The sequence below is a fragment of the Macrobrachium rosenbergii genome, chromosome 4, assembly GCF_040412425.1.
Source record: "Macrobrachium rosenbergii isolate ZJJX-2024 chromosome 4, ASM4041242v1, whole genome shotgun sequence".
Lineage (NCBI taxonomy): Eukaryota > Metazoa > Arthropoda > Malacostraca > Decapoda > Palaemonidae > Macrobrachium > Macrobrachium rosenbergii.
The window spans coordinates 65941515-65961800 of record NC_089744.1 but is presented as its reverse complement, the minus strand read 5'-3'; the positions used below and the strand labels follow the sequence as shown (position 1 = coordinate 65961800).

The 20286-nt window shown below is 36.9% G+C and overlaps 1 pseudogene; it reads right to left on the bottom strand.

The window, feature by feature from the left end:
• Positions 1-11633: 11633 nt before the first annotated feature.
• LOC136835434 (mediator of RNA polymerase II transcription subunit 15-like) overlaps positions 11634-20286 on the bottom strand; it is a 553735-nt pseudogene continuing 545082 nt past the window's right edge.

Sequence of the window (20286 nt, the reverse complement as noted above, 5' to 3'; positions counted from 1 at the left end):
CCATTACGACAGGTGATACTGGCAACCCTGGCTGAACTGGATGCTGGTGGCAAGTTCTGGTCTTGTTCAGGAGGTCTTCCGTCGCTTGATCAGTCTGAGGCAGTTGGGTTGTATTTTTTTCTCTAACAACAGTTCCATTTCTTCCTTGGTGGCTTCATTCCCCAGCTTCAAATGAGGGATGGAACCATCTTACGTACTGCTGGCAATGGTGGAGTGATCTTCAAGATATACTGCTGATAAAAACATTACTCGAGGTAAATGAGGTGATGCATTTAGACCTTCCTACAGGTAAAACTAGTGGCGATTTTTTTTTCTTTGGCACACAGTCTTATTGTGATAGAACCATCATTTAGATGTATCATTTAAAAATTGTTTTATAAAGATGTTAATACATAATTTTCATGGTTTGTAGTCAGAGGTATGATCAATACAGGGCTTCAAATGCACTACCGTAGATCAGGATTCGTATTTTTCAATGACTGGAACGTGAATTCATATATTTATTTACAAGGAACTGAGATTGTAAGATTTCATCGAACACTACTTGCTTGCTCGGTGCAGAGAGAGAGAGAGAGAGAGAGAGAGAGAGAGAGAGAGAGAGAGAGAGAGAGAGAGAGAGAGAGAGAGAGAGACTCAGCTGGTAGACGGCAGTGAGTTTCTGAACATGACATAGGGAAAATATGTTCACATAGCCAGCTAAAATCCAACCACTAAAGGAATTTTTGGATGGAAAGATGGGAAAACTGAACATGGTACGAAATAACAGCCAAAAACAATGCTGTACCAGCTAAGAAAAATATAACACTGGAATAGTGTTCTTTACACCATGAATGAATCACCGTCTACTGTGGAAATTAGATTGCCAGCTAATAATACTGTCTAAGGACCTTATGAGCTGCATCTAAATTTTCAAGTCTTGATTACCGTTCTAGTAAAAGTTTCTAAACAATGACAAAGCCCTACAAGGAGTTCCCCGCTAAGGAAAAAGAAAACGGAGTGAGGCAGAAACAAGGACGATGAAGGGTAACTGGCAGAACTACAGAGCATGATGTTTTCTGAATCGTTTAGGGATAACTGAACGTTTCCTGTTTTCATGATCCTGACTTCAAGCTTCCTATGGTGTATCCATGTGGGGACTTGCAAGCCCTTTTCAAGGGTCTACACGGGAATCAATTGAAAAAACAGCTAGGAACGGGAAAAAAGAGCAACAAGAGTTGAAAATCGAAATGCTACACCATTCAGCATACAAGGAGCGATAAAAAAATTCCAAGAAACAACTATCTCTGCACGGGGTTATTATCCCAAGTATTCCAAAATGAAATAGATAGCTTGAACTGAAGAACAAAAGGTATGTAACCTACTACAAAACTATCTCCATACATAAGAGAAGGGTGTCACATGCATGATCTTTCCTTGGGCAATAGTTTCATCCTCGGAGAGCAAGGGGGGTCCATCCTGAATCTTCTAGCAAAGCATACATTGGTCTACTCTGGTTCATGAAATATTTTGTCTGGCTGGTCCAGAAGTGTTGTCGTAAAACGGCAACAAAGGTGTAGTGAAGCAATGCAATGCAAGTTAAGCTCATGATGGTGGTTGACAATCGGAGCCCCTAACAGATAACCTCAGGACAGGAGACAGGATACTTGGGATTCGATTCCTAGAGAGCATGTAACAACCGACCGTCACTTTGTTTTAGGTTGTTCTCAGCATTATGGAGGCCCATTTTCTTCAGCAAGTTGTGGGTCTTCATCAAGCTGTGGGTCTTGAAGGGACAGGGCAGACAGTGTCCTCTGTTGCATTCACTCTAACAGTATGGCCAGAGGCTTGTAGTTGCCGAACTTTACAAGGAAGAATCTTTTCCCCAAGCACATAAGTCAACCAAAAACTCTAAGGTTGAGAACTCGCTAAACTTCATATTAAGGAGACGGAATGGAATGGAGCATATACTGTAATTTAGGCCAAGGGCAAAGCGCTAGGACCTATGAGGTCATTTAGCAGTGAATGGGAAACTGAGACCAAAAAGGTTTGAAAGTTGTAACAAAGGAAAATCTCGCAGTTGCACCATGGAACAGTTGTTAAGAGAGGGTGGAAAGTAAGATAGACGAAGGAGAATATGAACGGAAGTACAGTAAAAGGAATAAAAGGGGTTGCATAAGGGCGAACAGATGCTGCAGAATTCTTAAGTAATGCCTACAGTGCACAAGGTGAGGTGCACTGACGCCACCGCCCCACTTACGAAGATGGTAATCCACAAACCCCTTTGTAATAACCGAACTCACGGCAGGAGCCAAGCTAGTGTTTTCTGGGATGAATAGTTTGCGCCGTCACCAAACCAAACAATAACATGTAGCAAAAATGAAGTTCTTTACAACTGTGGGCACATATTGGAGGCTATGTTGTGTTCCTTCACTAACCTCTTGATCCTCATTGCTCAGTTAATCATAAAAACCTCTTGCTAGGCTGGAAGAAGGTCCAGTAAGGTGCCACTTGGGAAACACTTCACATGACACCCATTGACATTGCCAGTGAACAGGGAATGTAACTGCATGCCATGACCCATATAGTTAGTGCGCCTGTGTCTGGGCTGGGTTTGGTGCCATGCAAGTTTAGCTAGCAAAGAAAGTCTGTGCCTAAAAATAACTTGCATAAGCAGAGTAGGTCTTCACTGATGCATCTGCAAAAATAAGTACAAATTACATACAGTATATGTATGTATGTGTATATATACATAAGTATATATAAGCATACATACATATATATATGTAATATATATATATATATATATATATATATATATATATATATATATATATATATATATATATATATATATATATATATATATATATAAAATACACATGCAAGAGGAACACTGATTGGAAAGCTCCAAATTGAAGGAAAATGAGACAAGCTAGAGGAAATATTTTTTATTGTTTGGGTAATAATGATATATATATTCTTTTTTCTATACATACATTTGTTGATCCTGTAAAATGTATAAGGAATATTATACACACGTTTGGAAAGATTGACCTGGCATACAAACACTGTTGATATCATTCTAACGTTTTGTAGATGACCGTATCTCATTTCTAACATTCACAATCTCAGATTTGATTCTATGTTTTTCCCATCAAAATCAGGAATGACCAAGCGAATGAACTGATATGATGCACATTCGCCAATGCTTATCTGTGTGTTTCTAGTGGGCACTGGTTATGTGTTGCGTGTGTTTATACAACAGCATAAAGGAAATCATCATAATTAAACGAATAAGTAGGGTTTTATGTAACAAATTCCTCCATCCATACATCAGATGAGACGCGATATTCAATTCGCTTTTAGGACAAAAAAAAATCTCTTGAGTGTTATCAGATACCGCAAAAAACATTACGATGGGCAACAATTCTTTGGATTTTCCTCAACACTTTCAATAAAGAACATCGGTAGGAATTCGACTAACTTTAGTAAGGAAGCTAGCAAATGGGTTATCGCAGTGATTAATCCAATATTATCAAGCAGCAAGAAAGGCGTTTTCAAGGAAAAAATTCAGTTTCTAGCTAAATTTCTGGAACACTAACGACGGAATAGAAACAAACCATCTACGTAATTTCAAAGGGAGCAGCTGCAACGTTCATTTCTCCAAAAGACTGATCAGCCTCAGGGATATGAAATTTTAGCCGGTTCTTTTTTTGTCTGTTATGAATAAAACTACATATGTTGGGAAAATGTTTGATACTTAAAAAAATTATGAAAATGACCCAGTGATCGTAAGTGAAGTAGAACACGTTTCCTTGAACCTTCTTAATAGAAAAACATATCGCTGTAGGTAGCCGTTAGCAATCAAAAGTCAAATGTTGAGAGACAGCACCCAAGGTGATACTGAAGGGGTTGGACTGTATATAAATATTTTGAACATTGACATACGTCTTCGATTGAAAAAAAGAAAAGCTTTTTACAAAATATAACAATCAAAGATAATAATAAACGACACTACGTGCATTTTAAAGAAATATACAGTACCTACCATGAGGGTCATAAAAAGCAGAAAACAATTTTCGGGAGAACGTCCTTTGAAAGACATTAAATTCGAAAAAGAATAGTATGATTTAGTGTCTACTGGCAGTTCGAAATCCGAGTTAAGAATAACCTCACGGCAATTAATGCAATGAAAACCACACAAAAAAGGTCTTCAAACGCGATTCGTACTACCTATAGGCTTAAAAGTATTACCAGACGTACCTTCGCAAATATTGTATGCCCTCGGAATAAGTGCATTACGTTAGTTTACCATTTAATACTAACTGCGCAAAAAACCGACAATGTAAAAAGCGGTATTTGTATGTGCTTTGATTTTTTCGTATTAATAAAGGTCATTTATTTTTTTCCACGGCGGTTCTCTTTTTAAACTAATCCGATTCTTTACACGCTTGAGGTAAATTATGTCTATTTCATTCAGACTGTTGTCGAAAAAGGATTTCCAGTGTTAAACAATACAGAGGCGTGATTATTCTATATATATATATATATATACAGCATCTACCGCACTAAAATAGACTTACGTGAAAAATTTATTTCTTCACTTCAAACCGAGAATAAAGGAACAGAAGGAAATTAGCTGCAAATATAACATTTTCGTCCTAAAATGCGATTTTAATATCAGCCCTCGAATACGAAAGTGAAAAAAGGACAAAAAGGAAAACCATTCTATTTATCTTTCAGGAATTGAACAGAGGCGCACGATAAATGGTTACAGTGTTTCATGCAGCTTAAACTTGAACTATACATAACTAATAGCTAAGGTTTTATGTAAATTATGACTCACACGGCCATGAAAATGACAAAAACAGCTCACCTCAACTAGATCATACTGGTTAAATCCACTTCTCATGTCATTCATTATAGTAAGTCTTGGCTAACTGATTACTTACAGAATTCTTGTTATAGAATAAATGGTTCTTGACAGTCTTGATGGAAGCGAGATCAAACGCTGATGCTCTTGTTAGTGAACTTTGTGTTCTCCCCCTGACGTCATCAATCTTCCGTAGGTGAGACCACCCAATTATTTCAGCAACAAGTTCCTTGCAAACATCAGCTGGAAAGCCCAAACTTTCACACAGAAGACCTTTGCTTATGCAAGCATTCATTAACCTGGAATACCAAGAGCTACCGTGTTGGACCTGACTTCTATCCACTAATTTTATCCTTATGAAACACAAGGCTAGGATTCCCTTGCAAGGATGCTGGAGTGATGGAAGAATGACTCTTTCTCTGCGATATACTTGGCTACTCTAAGCTGTCATTAAGCCCATTACTCCATACACCTCACACAAGTCGTTTGGATTCCATAGTTTGAACTCTGGTGACGAAACTGTACATTACCCTTCTAAGAATAGAAGCTTAACAATATTTCTAAAGTGATAAGCTTATTTATTAGTTCTTTACTTATACACCTTTACAATATATCCACGCACGGGCACAGTAGTTGACATAGGTATGAAAATGGTTTACTATTTACAATAGCCGTCTTTAACAGAGTATGGAGAGTTCACTGTACATAAAACTGTCTTGTATAATAATCTTTTATACACTAAGCAGATTACATAGAATACACATATATGTACATATACGTATGACACACATGCGTATGTGTAAATATATAACGTGTGGCTACTAACACTAATGCACTCCTCAAATATTGTTATACAATTTGCAATCACTACTAAAACTAATGGCCTAGATTTCCACATCTCAGTTTCTTTTCATCCTGCAACGATTGTCTTGAAGATTTATATAAGGAACCTGTCTAAACATCCAATGAGTCTTAAACACAAAATGTTATCGCAAAGTAAACCTTGCGTGAATTTGTAACTCTAACACTCTTACTTAGCCTCAGTGTTACTTTTATGCTTAGATTTTTAAAAAATTAGCATAAAAATAAGGCTGAGGCTCAGTACAAATGTCATAATATACACTATATTATCTCACCGTTCTGAGTCCACTTAATCAGAATTCAGACATCACAGGTCTGGTGAAATCTCACTTTCGGCTTTCAGGAGTTAAGACAAAGATGAAATACAGTAGTCCCTCATGATGCGCAAAGTCAGTATGAGTGAAATCCCTTGTGTGCAAAATATTAAATTTTTAAAATCACAAAATGTATTTTGAATTCCAATTTTTCTTGCATGGTCATCATTTTGGAAATGTGATTCATCTCTGGTCCGCTTATCTGTTCCTTTCTCACTCTCATCTCCCTTTCATAAGATGAGTTATGTGCAAGCATCCAAGGACTTTTTTCTTCAGTATGAAGTCAAGCGATATGACCCCAAATCATAAAAGTAGTGATGCTGGTAAACCTGACAACCAAGAGAACCTGTAGAGTCTGCTTTAAGTGATAACAGAATTTCTCAATGTTTTATATAAAAGGGAAAAATCTGCGTCTGAAGTGACTAGTGTGTATAATAAGAACCAATCATCCACAAATAAAAAGGTGACAAAAATGAATAAATTTTTGCAAAAATCATATTTGCATTGAAGGATAAATGTCTAGTGACGACGGAAAAAGCTTAAAATTTATATTAAAAAAACAAGGAAAGGAAGTGTTCTAGTGTACAGCAATGTGTTGCATCGGAAGGGACACGATCTTTACGATTATTTCTCTAAATTAACCGCTGGTCTCAGTAATACCAAACCCATTCACTGCAATCAGTGGGAGAATCCACAGGTTCTGAAACAGATATGGCCTCAAAAAAATATAAGAATGATGAGAGTATCTTTGTCAGACTGCCCAAACCTGCTGCTGATAGATTTCCAGCAGAATTAAGGCATGTGGTTGGAAGGAAATGGTATCTTCCATTGCACATTTTCAACTCTGATGAAACGGAAATGTTCGGGAAGAACATTTCAAATTAATCATTCACCTACAAAAGTGTCATACAGGCTAAAGGATTCAATGCATATAGGGATGGACTGTCGCTGGTACTATGTGATAATTATGCTGGGCACAAGATGGAACCAGTAGTAATATGCAACAGTAGAATAAACAGAAGAGCCAGCTACTCATGTTCTAGCAAGCCAATATGAAAGCTGAAGTAATCGTCAGTTTTGTCAACGAATATTTTTGCCCTTGTTCCATCTCCAAAGTCGGGATGAAACAGATTTGAAGATGGAAATATTGTTATGTTTCCATACACGATCTCAGTGCTCCAGTCTCTCACCTTGGATGTAATCTGTGTTGTGAATGCTTTGTATACCTGACTGGTGTTTGACAGTAGCCAAATAGCTATTGGTGTTGGCCCTGACCTGGATAACATAAAATGCTGGGAATCATTCATCACTGAAGATGCACTAAATTTGATAAAATCTCCAATGAATGAAATGAAACCGGAAATAGTGCGTGCTGGAAGTATTTATGGAGTGAAGTCGAGAATGACTTCAGAAGCTTAAACATGAATGATAGAAATAATAAAAAAGTCTGATGGGAAGAGAAGTCGGCAGAGAAAAATTGTGGATATAATACTGTACCCAAGAAGCACACTGAAGGGACACAGAATTTTGGATAAATGAGGAACTTAAATAAATTACTGAGTAATCGACAAACAGTAAAGACAATGAAGAAGAAAATAAAGAAAAAAAGGAAACGTTCAAATTAAAGAACTTACCCAAGTTTTCAGAGCCACACTGGCTCTGAAAGACAAGTTATGAATCACGAACCTTAGATGAATCTAGGTGCAAAAATCACTTGGCACATCAATGAACATTTACAACCCTCACATCTTTTTGATGAATTCAAACTGTAGAGCAAAAACTTATTACAATGTTTCTTAAAAGGGAACTTGAGGAAGGACACGACCAACGTCATCTGCTCCTGACATCTTGAAAGAAACTCCATCGACTTCAGTGACCTTTGTGAAGGATTGCCCCTCACAACGCCTAAGTCATTCACTTCTCTTCATTGCACTGCAAAGACGTTGTAACTTCATCAGCATCATCATCAACTTACATGACAAGAAGATCGAGGAGGAAGGATGTTGAGTATCGTATATAATTTTGAGAGGAAGAAAGATTTAGCAATCATTTGTGTTTTCTTAGTTTTTAGTTTAAAAAATAAACATTAGTTTATATGTGAATCTATACCAAAACGTATAATGAAGAGTATCATATGAGGTTTGCTTTCTTAAGCAAATTACACGCATAAAAAAAGAAAGGAACCAATTCCCTGCGCATAAGGGGGGCAACTGTATTTTCATGTGAAGTCTAGTTTTATCATTATTAATAAGGAGTTTGGAGAAGAAACAAAAACGTTAATTTCTATCTATAAGAAAGATTCTGATAACTAAACAGTTTAATATGCCACGCTTGAAAAAGAAACACTGAGTACAAAAACAGAGGCATTAATTCCCGACAAATGACGTCATTGTGCCTCGTGAAGCCATTTTTTAAAGTCTTCATAACTGACTTAAAATGAAAACAAAGGAAAATAGAAATGTCTATGTTAGTAAACTATCACTGAGACATTTAGGAGACTACCATTTCACTGAGACCACCTTCACGCCCAAATGTCAGACCTCGACTCATTTTCCCATTAGCAACTATAAATCTAATTCACCTCCACTCATTTTTTCATCATTTTCATACAGGTTCTACCGTTGTTAGAATGACAATTTATTTTCATTGTTTTAAAATCTAACCAATATACTGCTTCTCAGGAGGAAGATAAATTTTATTAAATATATTTCTTAAATCCCAACATGGCGACGAGACTCATGTTTAAAGCCCTTTGATAATAACAAGATTTGTTTTTTTTTCAGACAGAAAGTTATAGTTTTAGTAATAATTTCTCTATAGGCGAAGGCAACAGTATAGGCATATGAGTATCAGTCTGAACTCATAAGAAGGAGATCAACTGGGAACAAATATATATATATATATATATATATATATATATATATATATATATATATATATATATATATATATATATATATATATATATATATATATATATATATATATATATATATATATATATATATATATATATATATATATATATATATATAATATATATATAATATATATATATATATATATATATATATATATAAATATAATATATATATATTATATATTAGCTTAAAACTAATGGAATCTCAAACAGCCAATACGAAATGGAAACAATGTCATTCTAATTTAATATCAAACGGATTAAACCATATATTACAATGGAAAGCAAAGAAACATTAAAATCTGACTCTTCCTGATATAGATGGATAGTCGAGAAAAAGTAAAAAGGAAAAAGAAGAAGAGTGAAAATACCTTACGTTTAAGGGTATACGAAAAGGCATGAGGAATCACAGCAATGAATCTATCTTTAGATACAGTCGTTAACTGACACCCAAAACAACTTATCTACTACTCTCATTATTGCCTGGATTCACCAAAAAACCCTCTCTGCAGGTTCTGTAGTTTTTTTAATTGCTTAGACTACTTCATAAATAAATGAGAGAGAGAGAGAGAGAGAGAGAGAGAGAGAGAGAGAGAGAGAGAGAGAGAGAGAGAATTAAGTACACATATTACTGAATATGCCAGGAAGGTTTATGATAGGAAATCACTGAAGAAAAGCAGTGTGAGTTTAGACAAGGAAAAGGGTGGATGGATCAAGTGTTTGCTAGAAAACAGTTGTGCTTGACAGATAAAAGAAAATATCTGTAAGTGGCATATAGGGACCCAGAAGAAACCCTATTTCAGAACTGACAGAGATGTAATGTGGATGATGCTGAGGCCATTAGCAAAATTTTGAGTGATTAGAATTTTTGTGTGTTCTGTCTCCATGGACACTTAATATCTTAATAAATGGAGAGATGAAGGAAGGAAGAGAGGGGGAGATGTAAGTTCAAGTTGTGAAAGGGGTGTGGAATGGCTGATGTTTGTAGATAATACGGTGTTGATCGGAGATAGTTGAGGTAAACAACAGAGACTAGGAAAAAAGTCTGTAAGCAAGAAACAGGTTATGAGGGTAAGTGGGAACCAGGCTCATGGAGTATGAATGGATGGAGGACGACTAGGCGACTGGAAGTTATTTGAAAGTCAATGTAAGAGATGATGGTATGGGGAGAGCAAAGTCGAGTCACATATATGTGAAGAGGGAAGGTAGGTAGGTGGATGAAAAAGATTCAGTAGAGAAAAGAAAGTGTGTGAAGTCAGGAGTGGAAAGTATGATACGACTGCTGAGCCAACTCTTTTTCATGGAAGTGAAGTGTGAATACTGAAGTGGAATAAAGAGTACAGCTGAAGCTGTTGTGATGAATTCTTTGTGTAGTATAAGTGGCCAAAGAAGACTTCAAAGGTGAAAAATAGGGTGGCACGAAGAAGTGGTGAAAAGATTATTGGAGGCAAAAGATAGATCAGAGTTTTTTGACGTGGTTTGTACATGTGGAGAGAACAGAGGATAATTATTTGGGAAAGGGATTATTAGTGGGAGGTGTTTGAAGGAGAGAGGAGAGTAGGACCTGAAAAAATGCTAGACATGAGTGGTATGGAAAAGTTACTAGCACAGAAGATCGGGCTACCCAAGAGTGGGTGTTTGACACTTCTGGTTATATGAAGCAGCTAATATTTTGGCACATGATTAAAAAGTTATTTTTAAAATAATTGTTAAAAAAATTCATACTCATAAACAAACCAACAATATCCTTAGTTTACTTTTTTAACCTTTAGAGCATTTTAATAGCAGGAAAAATGAAGATAAGGTCTTTGGTTCATCTAACGATACTATCTTTCAGGATAGATTCAAATGGCTCCAGTTGTACGTAGGTTCATAAGTGTTCATATTTACACGACTTAATCCTAGACATCAAAATTACCGTTTATATGTGAATTGGTTATATGGCTCTTAACTATAAAACAAAATCGATCAGAGAGAGAGAGAGAGAGAGAGAGAGAGAGAGAGAGAGAGAGAGAGAGAGAGAGGGGAGGATCTTAAACAATTAAATTTTCTAGTTCTAACATCAACCCTCGTTTAACAACAGAGATTAGATTACTAGAGGTGATTGCAAGATAAAAAGGACAGTCTTGGATAATTTTCGCTTCATGACATCTCTTCTTTGACATACATTTTTTGTTATTTGTTTATTGAACGACCACTGCCTTTACAATTAAATGTCTAAAGCTTAACCGAACGTCCTTTTCGTATGAGGGAAAATACGAGTCTACCAAACTAATCATTAGGGGCTGATTATACTGAAACGCTTTGAATAACTTAACCTCTTGAACGAACCAGCACGTCAGATATGAATAATATAGAGAAGAAGTATTTACCCTCTGTGACTGACATTAATAGCTGAAACCAGAAGACAGGGAGGGGCGTTTAGGGTGAACAATATACAGTAAATATGAACGATCAATACGTAGTAATATTTGTTCTCAATGGAGGTTAACCAAGCCACAAAACTAAAACTGATCAATAGTAACTAGGCAGTTTTCTTTTTTAGCCTAAGTACAAAGTTTATAACATGTCAGGTGCATAAGCGTACAAATGTTATCTCTTGTTAGTGGCGACAATCCACGCTTTAGCTTAACTGATGAGTCATACAGAGAGAGAGAGAGAGAGAGAGAGAGAGAGAGAGAGAGAGAGAGAGAGAGAGAGACTTAATGAAGAAGTTTGTAAAGGACACCAAGAACAAGGACGGTGACAAGGGCAAGGACAACGATGGTAATGATCTTGGCGAAGGTGTTCATGTTGTGTTCGGCTTCCATGTAAGGATCCCGCGGCTTTGGCCTGTCAATGGAATTCTGAACCAACGTAGGGAAAGCTAGCTTTTGGGTAAAGGACAGTTTGGGCACCGGTTCTGGAAGATATGGCCCCAGGTGGTAGGCACCACCGGCCCCCGAGGGGTTTCCGGGGTCGTAATCGAAGGAGTCGTAGTCGTAGTCCATGCTGACGTAAGGGTTGAGTGATCGAGCCAGGGAGCGTAGACTCAACAGAGACGGCCGCCGTGACCTCTGTGAGTCTTGACCTGCGAAAACAAAGCATCAAACTGAATGGAAGTGACACATTAACAAGTAAATTTGTTGTTGTACAACAAGATTGTGTACATTAATGCCAAATATTGCCCTCTTCCCTAACTCTTTAGTTAATTAATATTTTTTTGGTTACTCTCAAAATTTTGTAGGTGGTCAGTCGTTGAAAACCAGTTATTGAAGCAACACTGGGCAGCAGTATGTGGGCATGAATTGCCATAAAAAAATTCTAAACAGACTTTGACGTTTGCCAGGAATCGCTGGATTCAGCTTCTTTCACAACGTCTGGCAGAATCGTGCACTTATTGCATTATTTAGCCTACTATGAGCGCCTCTTGCGATGATGTTCTAGGACTGGTCTTTTATGTCCCTAGAAAACTGTGTATAACGTCTCCTGCGGAGAGGCGACTACGGTTGTTTTCATTCCCTAATTTGGTGCTTATTCTCCGGTTCGAGGTAGTGAATCCAGGTTTCATCTCCAGTGATTATCTTGTACAAGACTGTAGTGGTCCGAGAAGCGTTGAGAGATGTCCAAACATTTATATTTGTGATTCTCAGCGCTTTGTTTTGACAAGGTACATATAAGACTACAAGAAACTGTACTATCCAGTCCTTTTTTCGCGTTTTAAGGGTTTCCTACCACTCTGCCAAATATACTTGGCTGGAAGGGACCGTTTATTCCTTAATCTCTACCCACGGGAACAATAATCGTTGTTTGGGCCTATTCACCAAAACATGCGTAGAAAATCCGACCTCTACATGCCCCAAGGCCAGCTTAGCTTCACTGTGAATCGTTTAAAAGAACTGGCAAGGCAGCTCAAAATCTGCGCTACGTTTACAAAAATATATTACGAAAGGTCTTAACATGATTAAAAAAAGTTTAGAACTGATTACTTTAGTAAGTTTTAGGTGTGTGGTGCGTACAAACACCAAACAGACTGACTGAGAATGTTTGATGTGGTAGTGATATGCACCATCCTTGCCCTGGCCAAAACACCAAGTAGGTTTGGAAACACTATAGCAAAAATGTTTTTAAGAACAATGCTGGACTAGCGCACTGCAAAGTAAGGAGACTACGTTCTCAGCTTTTGTTCTTTTAAATAATCATCAGAAAATCTCCGAAAATTATGTCACTCTCGTGTCTTTAGGACAAATATATTGATGAAAAGTTTAAGCGGGAGTAAGAAATTATTTCTCTACATCAAAAATACCAGAAACGTCGAAATATATAAAAAAATAACATGAAACTTTTTTTTTCCAGTAAAGTAATAGTCATAAAATCAATCTTAAAAATTATGGCTGTAAAGACTGATCCTCTGTATAAAGCAAACCAACTAACCATTATAGAGGTTCTAATGGAAATAATTAAACAGATTACGCGTTGATTTTATAAACGACCGATAATGTTCATCAAATTCAAGGGAACTGCTATAGCCTCATATTTCTTCAGGAAGGGAAACAAAACTTGGGGAGCAGGCTACATTACTGTGCATGCCCAAGGGAAATCTTAGGAAGTCGTGAGAGCAACTTAATAACATCGTCAGGTACGGGCTATTTTGGTGACAAGGTTACACACACTCTCTCTCTCTCTCTCTCTCTCTCTCTATACACACACACACACACACACACACACACACACACACACATATATATATATATATATATATATATATATATATATATATATATATATATATATTTTCTTCGTTTTAACGTGCTTTTTCCCATTTTTCATATGGGGTAAGCACGATGTTTCTTTTGAAGGACTTTGATTTGGCGTTGGGGTAGGCCGTAGCTTCGATCGGCTGCCCTGCCTGACATCGCTTAGATAGATCCCGGTAGCATGTGTATATGTATCGTGCCAAATCCCCAGCTCCCTTTCTCCCAGCAGCGAGGAGACGTGAGTGGTTAGGCTGGCAGTTCGAGACGTGTAAGGCGTCTGTTATGTTTTTAGATGTTGGAGTGGCTTTGTTTGTGTGTGTATTAGTCTGTAACACCCATTTGCTTTTCAGCAAACCTATCCATTGATTACATACATAATCCTGGGGTGTCTGCATGGATAGCAAATTGTCCGTCCCTCTGACCGGCTGGCTGCGGATTTGAACCCGCGACACAGACTTCTTATGAGGCCCAAGTCTGCTGCTCTACCGACCGAGCCATCGAGGCTCTTTTTATATATATATATATATATATTATATATATATATATATATATATATATATATATATATATATATATATATATATATATATATATAAATATATTATGTCTATATACATATATATGCAGTATTTATACATATTCACACATGCATGACACACACACACACACACACACACACACACACACACACACACACACACACACACACATATATATATATATATATATATATATATATATATATATATATATATATATATATATATATATATATAATATATATATATCATAAGCATAAAGCCTTCATGCAAAATACTTTCTCTAAATTAGCTGCTTCATACGCCACAACAGAGGACTCGCCACTATCCCCCTACACATTCACCTCTCTCATGCTTCCTAGATATATAACCAATTCCTTGCAGATACCTCTTTCATTTGACCTACCCATTGTTTTCTATGTCCTCCTCCCTCCTCTCTTCTAATAATTCTGAATTACCTACTCCTTTCACCAAACTGTCGTCCTCCATTCTTTCCACTAGACCAACCCATCTCATAACACTCATCCGTCGTTTGGTCTATGCTAGCCTTATATATTTCTTCACATTTCTCACCACTCACTTCCTTCATTCGTATTTAACTCCCGCACTTCACTTCCATTAGGAAAGTTGACTCAACATTTCTTTCACACAATCCCTACCTTGACTTCCATAGACTTCCAGTCTTTTGCACGGAAGCGGTTACCTTTCTTGCTTCAAGTATTCTGTTCTGTGACTGACCTCTCATCTTATTATCCTCCATTATATTTACTTCCAAATAACTAAAAATGAAAGGACAATAATCAAGACCATATCCACACTCCAACATTCATTAAATTCTTAAAATGCGCGCTCGATCAACCAAGACAACATTCTCTTCCTACAGCATCTCTCTATTTGCATTTCGTTTGCTTTCTTGCCCCTTTTTCTTATTACCGTATGTCTTTTTCCTCTCTTATCTTTTTGAACACCTCATCCATTTCCTAGTACTCCTCTGCACAATCTTCCCTTCTGCGTAAGATACAAGCGTTTGATTTCGAATTTCCATTTTTATAATTTCCTTCTATGTACAGCATTCATACGTACACATTCAAAAGGAAGTTAAACAAGTTCTTTTTCACGTCATCGACGAACAAAGATGTGAAGATACTGATTATTTTTAATTCTGGCGCAAGAGATAACTAAACTGGCTCTGCACACCGCATCCAATTACAAAGTTGGAATTACGATCATACCTTTCAAATTAACTGTTCAATCAGTGACAGAATCCCCTGATGGGCGGACCTCAACGATGCAATTCCTCATCCTTCCGTGGCGGAACTATTTCACAACTATGCGCGTCTCTCGCTCTCTCTCTCTCTCTCCATTTATTACATGGTAGAAATTTTCCTTTTATAGTTTACTTATAAGTGAACACAATTCTTGTACATTTTTATTAAGAGACTACACTCCCTCGTTCTCTTATGAAACTAATGATTGTCCTGTTCTTTTACAAGTCTATTTATAAAAATTCCGGTACTATTTCGGAACCTCTTGGTTTCCTCTTCAGACACAAGCTAATAGAAGTTAAAAACAAAGAAAAGAGTAAAACAACAGATTGCAACCATTTACAGAAAACTATTAATATGTTGCTTGCCTAATCTTAAGATTTGCCGCCTCTTGATATACGTCACAGTTCAACAGCCAAATTTATGAAAAATTATCATTCAAGTTAATTTTTTTGGGCTGAGTTTATAACATCAGCCTCAACGATCTTTCTTTCATATTTAACTTTACATACTTCCAAATCAACTAAATGATTCTATTATCAAATATATTTCACTGTTTTCATCCCTATTCCTTACTGCTTGCTCAAGTTCTAATAACCTTTGCTGGCTATATCCTCCTGATATCACGAATTATGGTAGTTGCTTATTTTTACATGGGACGACATTTAATCCTCCACTTAGCTCTTCTGTTGGGGCATTCTTAATTGGCCGTTTGTCAATCGTATAGGGGAACTTACATGCAGTATTATAACCAGGATGTTTTAGATCATTAAGAGAAGACGATTAATAAAAAATACATCAAAATTTATAGGAACAGGTTATTGTCAGTTATCATATGACCATGAGGAAGTGTGCTCTCCTCTATCTTCATATCAGTGAATCGCCGACCGTTCTTCGCTTTCACCAGATTCGTATTTCACTTCCGGACTACACGCCAAATGAATCTGCCCTGGTCAATTTTCGAACTAAGAAAAACTACGTAAACTCTCTACACAGTTGTCTTGTGGAATAAGTAATAACTGCAATCCGGTTATCTTTCAAATATCGTTTCTGGTGGTAATCTTGGTGGTGTTCTTTTTCTAATGTCTTTGTTACATATTGACTCCACTAATCTATATTTGTTCTTGCTTCTATTACGTGTTTACGCCTTCGGTGGTATATTCTGTACTATATAGATCAGATTTTTATCACTTGTTCAAGCATTTCGGTAATTTTGCTTCTCAGTCTTTTAAATGTTCACAAGGCAGCACTTTAGATGAGTTAAGTATACCTTAGTTTAACCAGACCACTGAGCTGATTAACAGCTCTCCTAGGGCTGGCCCAAAGGATTAGATTTATTTTACGTGGCTAAGAACTAATTGGTTGCCTAGCAACGGGACCTACAGCTTATTGTGGAATCCGAACCACATTATAACGAGGAATGAATTTCTATCACCAAAATTTCTGCATGGCCCTTGGCAAAGTATACACTACCTCAAATTAATTACTGCCCTTCAATGTGTGGTATTTCACACACTTGAAAATACAAGTTCAGCCCAACTGTCCCGCTAATGTCCAAATATCTGGCATCTGAAGCCCTGTATTACATGGTATTGGCCATAGACATTACAACATTTACTGGGCACTTAAAGTACATCACCACGTATACCCACCTTCCTTCTTATCTGCGATGAAAATTTCATGATGTAATGTTTCCTCCCCTTTAGTTTTAAATTTCGGTGTAGCAACGTTTTTAAAGTTAATTTTAGATATTACTAGATATCCTGAACATTGGTTCTTATATTTCAATTACTCAATTATATTCCCTTCTTCATCTGCTGGGACGTTTTATTAGAATTATCACGAATAGCTGACAATATGTTTTCTTCTGTTCAGTAGCTCTTAGTGGGATTATCGTATTTCTAAAACTAATAATTAAATTGTGTTCTTAGTTCTAAGTTGTTTGCACAGTTTGTTCCCTTTCATTTTGAAAAAGATTTTCCCATTTGCATATTCATAGTTTCTGTATTTTCTTCAAATATCTTGGTGCATTTCTCAGTGAACTTCTCCTATATCGTGTTGATCTTGGTCATCACAATTGAGAGTGACTACAGTCTCATCAGATTCTTCTGCAGGTATTAGCATGCGACCATTCTCTTACAAGGGTTGCAGCTAAAGTATGAAGGTTTCTTTATTGCATTATCAGTGTACGTGTGGTACCAATAGTTGCAAACTTCATATTCAAGCCAATTTACTTCTTCTGATGTAGCCTACCACAAAAACGACAAAGATCAGTTTTCTCTGTCTGTATTTCAAAAAGATACGTAGACAAACCTTTGTTCTATCTTCGCACCATCACTCTTGCATTTTCCGTACTATTTTTCCTCCGATATTTAGAGGGAGTTTGAGAAGGCGATAACAATAAAATTAGCCTATAAATTATATGAAGATGACTGGCTGACATTAGCCCCTGGAAAATATTCTATAACAGTAAACTAAATTTCTCTTGTTTTGTACAGCTCTAACAAGAGATGAGTCGGAAGTTTGGAACTCAGTTTTCCAATGCATTCAAACTAAAGAAAAGCTGTAGTATAGATATTCTTTTATGAAGCAATGATTTATTAGTCAATTACCAAAAAACAGAATGCAGCCCCAGGTTGATGGGCGCTCTGAAAAAGGATATGTGAGGTGCTCTAAGTCAGGAAAGCATTCCTCGAAGACCAAGAAATACAAGCCTTATAATCAAGATGTTAAGAAGAAAGATAGACACTTCAACATGTATGTAGTTGTCAGGGTGGTACTACATCAATGTTCAGAATCTATTCTTTTACCCTTTTATTTGTTTTAAATTTCTTTTATTCTGTTCCTGAGGAAGGAACTAGAGGGTTCCAAAACTACCCCAGATTTTAAGTAAATATTTTTTGTATAACGACGAGCTCGTCTTCAATCTCGTCATCTTCACTAGTGAAATCTAAAATAAAAGGTTTCTTTAATGTCACAGCCATATGTAGGAATTCAAAGAGCTTGCCCATGACACTCCAAGCTATTGTACTTCGTGAAAGAAAATGGGGACCTGTTATTGAGACAAAAGGAAAACTTTTAGATCAGAAATATTTCATCAAGGAACGATGTAAAACGAAAAACGATAATCAAAGCATCTAAAGAACTCAGGAAGAACTTCCACTTCCACTGAGCAAATGAACTGGTTCCCTCACCTGGAATGGCTAAACGATTTTGTGATTTCTCATAGGCCGTCGTGGTAGCGGAGGTGGAATTCGACCTGATGACAAACGGATGTGCGAAGAGGGATTGAGTATTCGACACTTCAGACCTCAAGGACAGGTGTGAGGACCCCGGTGAATTGACCGACCCGCTCTCCGTGAAGGAATACATCGAGTTCACGGAGAGGGTCACCATTTCCGGAGGTGCCTGATCGCTTTGGGTGCTGTCCGACCTTGCTGAAAACTGAGGAGAAAAATGGCAAAAGGATTAATCACCACTTGCGACTCTTGTAGTAAAACTGATGGTGTTAACTATGGATTTTAACAAACCTAATGTTAATCCTTAAAAAATACCAAATATGCTGGTAATGACTGAATGACACGATCGTCTAAATGGTATGCAAGCATCTTGAAACGAAGTGGCTGTTGGAGAAGGACTGGAATGCCAATTCTTTTAATCAAAATTGTACTTCTTGATGTTCTTCCTGTGAATTCTTTTCATTTTAGTTGTACGTTCTTGTGTTTATGTTTATTAGCTTGTTATGTCCACGGTCTAGTTTTCTAGACCGTGGTCATGTCTTAAACCTTGTTCAGGAGTTTTGAGCATCATTTATAAAAACACTACAATGACAAAGTTGCTTTATGAAGGCAAGTAATCAGTTTTCATTGCACGAACTCATCATTATTGTTTCGATACATCTAGTGACAACGCAAATGATGCATCTATGTTCAAACAATGAACAAACGCAAAAAAAAAGGAAAACATTCGGTAGTCACTACAACAAAACTAATTACCGGAATCATAGAAGTTTTATCCTCTTTTATAAAAGACATCAATTAACTGTACATATGAAAATCTCAGTTACCTTACGTTAAACCAAAGAATGTTGTTACCTACGCTACGCCAAGGTGGTTCTGTTTTTTGTCTTTTTATGTTTGTCTGTTCGTCTAGTGGGATGACGCAAAAAAGCTGAATGTGCATTTTTACGCAGTTTGTCCAAAGGTGGACTTTGTTACTTGAAACAAGTACAGTAGTTAAATTGTGTGAGGTCCGGATCTAGATAAGGGACCCTCGGTTGTGAGGGGGAGTGAAGGTGGATTCTTCAGCCTTAGCGGAGTTTTTTTTTTTTTATCTCCGAATGCTAATGTTTTCTGAAACGTTCGATGCATACTACAATTAGAATAATAGTGTATCACTGAATTTTGTTTTATGACTTGAAATAATACGGACTTTATTAAAGGATTAGAAGGTTACTAGCTATCTTTTTCATTCCTAACAACTTTCTGACTGTGGTTATGAAATCCATGGCTTTCATGTACCTGTAATAGCGTTTGTTTCACGCTCATCTTCATTAGCAAAATATACCTGTGAGTTATACTTCAGGATAAAACTCTATGACATGGACTTATACTCTTTCTTGGGTCGGTGTTGAAAAGGGGGGTCACGATGGGGGTGGGGGGTTCCTTGGATCTGAAATGACCACGTCGGGAGAAGGGATATGAGGCATGGACATTACCATCATGTATACCAAGGTCCAACAAGACAGCATGCAAATGAGTGTATATACTTTTGATGCTGACTTGGATGTATATAAAAAA